Genomic DNA, 3473 nt, shown 5'->3' on the forward strand with positions numbered 1-3473 from the left:
AATATTTTAAAGTTTTCATAACTTAATTATTCGTTTTAAATTTATTTTTGATAACTTTTATACCATATTAAATATTTTGTGTCACACCCCAATTCTTGAAGGAATAAACTATAATCGAGATGCGACTAAAATCATAGAAATAAACAAGGAAAGAACCTTGTGGGATTCAAATAATAGGATAAAAAGTCGGGGAACGCCCTTTGAGTGAAGAAAGACAAAAATCAAGTGATATTAGTCAATCAACAACATTCTAAGCCTTAGGATCACAAGTTCGGTTTCATGCTTCCGATAACCAACGTTAATAATATAGAGCTAGAAGTTGAGAGTTTAAGCTCGATAAGAAACATAATTCAGAATTTAACATAAAAGTCTTGAGTTGGAGAAATAAAAGACAAATAAGAGCTAGTGCAACAGCGGAAGACAAAATACGGAGTTGAACCCTAGCCTCAGCTCTGCCCCGTCAGCACCGACCAATCAACCTGAAAACATTTGAAAGAAATTTTGGGCTAAGTACTAATGTACTTAGTGGGCTAGCATTTTTATAAATATTTCATAATCATAAGAGCAGTTTATCCAATTATACTTTACATGACTTAGAAGGTTTTAAAACAAAAATAACTTCTAAGCATGTTAAAACATTTTATTATATTGCGCGCAATTGTCACACTCCCTTTCCGTTACTCGCTGTGATCCCGGACCTTTTAGCCACCGACGGATCCATTACTCCTGCTTTACTTGGACTGAGGGCGTAACCCAGCCAAGCTCCCATTTGGGACCCAATGCTCCGGAACACATCCCGTCGAGCACCCTTATAACGCCTCATACATGATTAGTGCCCGATGGAGATCAACCCACCGAGTCAGCTAATAGGTGTACACAATTCTCAAACAACGTGTTAGGTCATAAGAGAACCTCGATCGATTAACTTATGCGAGCCTTAAACAGAGCAGAGTGCACAAAAATATTTATTGGATAAACAGTTTTCATTTCATTGAAATATTTAAGCTCAATAGCTAAATCATACATTTGGAAAATAAGCCCACCTGAATAGGCAAAGCCTGTCGTTTATTCTTAACTCTGAATTGGTATAGCAGTGCTAGTCCTCACGATCCACAAAGCCTACAAGAAATCTATAATCTTAATAGGTCTCCTGAATCTAATCTTAAGTCATAGTGAAGTGCTTAATATTCTATGATTCATTTAGCCGGGTTTTCAAAATTTAATGAATAAATAATTGAAAATATTTCTCTTGAGTTAAGAACACCAACAATATTCTTACTCATCTTTCTTTAATAATTGAAATTATAATAAAACCAATTAAATCATAAATATTCTTATTGCAAAATATAATGCAAATCATGTCATGCTTTACATATAATAAGTAATTACTTAAAATATGCACATAATAATAATATAATATTATTATGAAAATTATCCTTTAAATAAATTAATCAAACTAATAATAGTTCAATTAATTAAAAATAAGAAAGCCCAATTTAATTAATTGAAGGCAAATTAAAATCCTTAAATAAAATAAGGCCCAACAAATTTATTAATTAATAGCCCAACTGAAACAAAAATAAATAAAATCTCGGCCCAAATACTCATAAAAATCGGCCCATGACTCGAGCCCACTCTAATTAAAATCGGCCCACAACTCGAGCCCACTCTAATTAAAATCGGCCCACTACCAAGCCCATCACTCAAACCCAACCCCAAAGCCCAACCCTCACCAAGCCCTACACCCCCACCCTCTTCTTCTCCCCCATAAATCGCACAACACTCACACACACATGAAGCAGCTGCGCAGCGGCAACCTCTCTCCCTCTCTCGGCTCCCTCAAATTTCCGCCGCCACGGCTCCTCCTCCGGCGACTGGCCGCCGCCCGCCGAATCACCAAATCATCTTCCTCTCTCCTTTACTTTGGTTCCACCAGACCCCCTTCTCCCTCATCCTCACTTCACGCCAAACCCCCTTCTCCCTCATCCTCACTCATCAAACTGACTCGCCACCGTGGAGACTCGCCGGAGACGCAGCAGCGACGAGCCACCGCTACCAGCTTTCTCTCTGACAGTAGCCGAGCACAGCGGCACCTCCTTCCTCTCGAATCCGGCGACCACAGGACATCCATGGCCGCCGCCTGAACTCCCTCCGCTGAACTCCGGCTGCCACGACTAGTAGCTGGTCGCCGCCCATTCTCCTCTCCTCTGGTCAGACAACAACAGCCCCACGGTAACTGCTGCTGCTCTCGACCACCTCCATCTATCCTTGACAACGGCGAAGCGCCGCTGCCCCCCTTCAAGTCCTCCGGCAGTCGCAGCGAGCGAGCTGCGATACATCTCTCTCCGCCCTTGGCCGAGCAGCAACGGCGAGTCACCGTCGTGCCCAGCCTCTCTCCAAAATCTCGACTCACTCCCGACTCTCTTTCTCTATGTGAGAACAGAGTACCACAGACAACCCTCAATTTCCGGCAACCGCAACGAAGTCACGGCCGTGGCCCTTCCCGACTCGACACAGCAAGCAAAAACAAGCTTAATACTTTTCTTTCTTCTTTTTACAAAAATTCTTGAATGTAAATATATGAATATATGAACAGAGTGCAAATGAAATGTATGTATGCGTGTTTTTCTTGTTGGGCAGTTGAAATTCTTCATACATCTTTCTATAAAATGAGAGAAATAAGGAGTCAAAGATGAAACCTTTGAAAGTTTCCGGTTGTTGATACACAGATGGGTGGCTGCTTTGATTTACTTGATTGCTGAAAAAAAAAGTTTTGAAAATAGAAGGATTATTAACTGAACTGTTTTGTGCGAAAGGAGGTAACAACACACTTTGAGTTCTTACCACAGTTGCTGGATTCTGTACGCCAAAGAGAGAGTCTGAAATGGTGGGAATTGCCAAGAGGAAATGGTTTTGCAGACAAGTCTGAAATGGTGGGAATTTAAAAGTGTGAAAGTTGGTGGGAATTTAAAAGTGTGAAAGTGGAATTTGTTAAGTGGGAATTAAAGTGGGATTTGTTAAGATTTGGCTGTCGGATTAGTAGGAGAAGGGGTATGGTGGGAGGAAAGAAAGTGGAAAATTTGATAAGATATGATTTAAGATATGATTTGATTGTGACATGTATGAAAAAAATAATCATGATATAGGGTGGCTATTAGGAACATAAAATACCGGGACTGTAATAATACTTCAGGGTTCGAAAAAAAAAATAGCTCGTGAAAGATTGCTAAATTAAATAAATATGCAATGCATATAAATTCAATAACTAAATTTACAAATATTTTTTTGTAAATCATTTTTGTTGGAATTAAAAATAAATTCATTTTCTTTTATCCGGCGTGAATCAACTTAATATCTAAGTTTAAAAAAAAAAAATTCTAAATTTAATATAAATAGGCGGGGTGTTACATTTTGTAACGAACATAAATTTAAGATGCATGCATATTAAATATTTCTTCATGATCAAATTTGAT

General features: G+C 38.9%; 1 long non-coding RNA gene across 1 annotated transcript; it reads right to left on the reverse strand.

The window, feature by feature from the left end:
• Positions 1 to 205: 205 nt before the first annotated feature.
• Positions 206 to 3234, reverse strand: LOC130992706 (uncharacterized). The gene is made up of 3 exons (XR_009091352.1): positions 2845 to 3234; positions 2700 to 2758; positions 206 to 1119 (listed from the first exon to the last, which is right to left on the reverse strand). It is a non-coding gene; the product is annotated as an uncharacterized LOC130992706 (long non-coding RNA).
• Between the last annotated feature and the right edge of the window lie 239 nt (positions 3235 to 3473).

This window comes from Salvia miltiorrhiza, chromosome 7 (genome assembly GCF_028751815.1).
Source record: "Salvia miltiorrhiza cultivar Shanhuang (shh) chromosome 7, IMPLAD_Smil_shh, whole genome shotgun sequence".
NCBI classification, from domain to species: Eukaryota; Viridiplantae; Streptophyta; class Magnoliopsida; order Lamiales; family Lamiaceae; genus Salvia; species Salvia miltiorrhiza.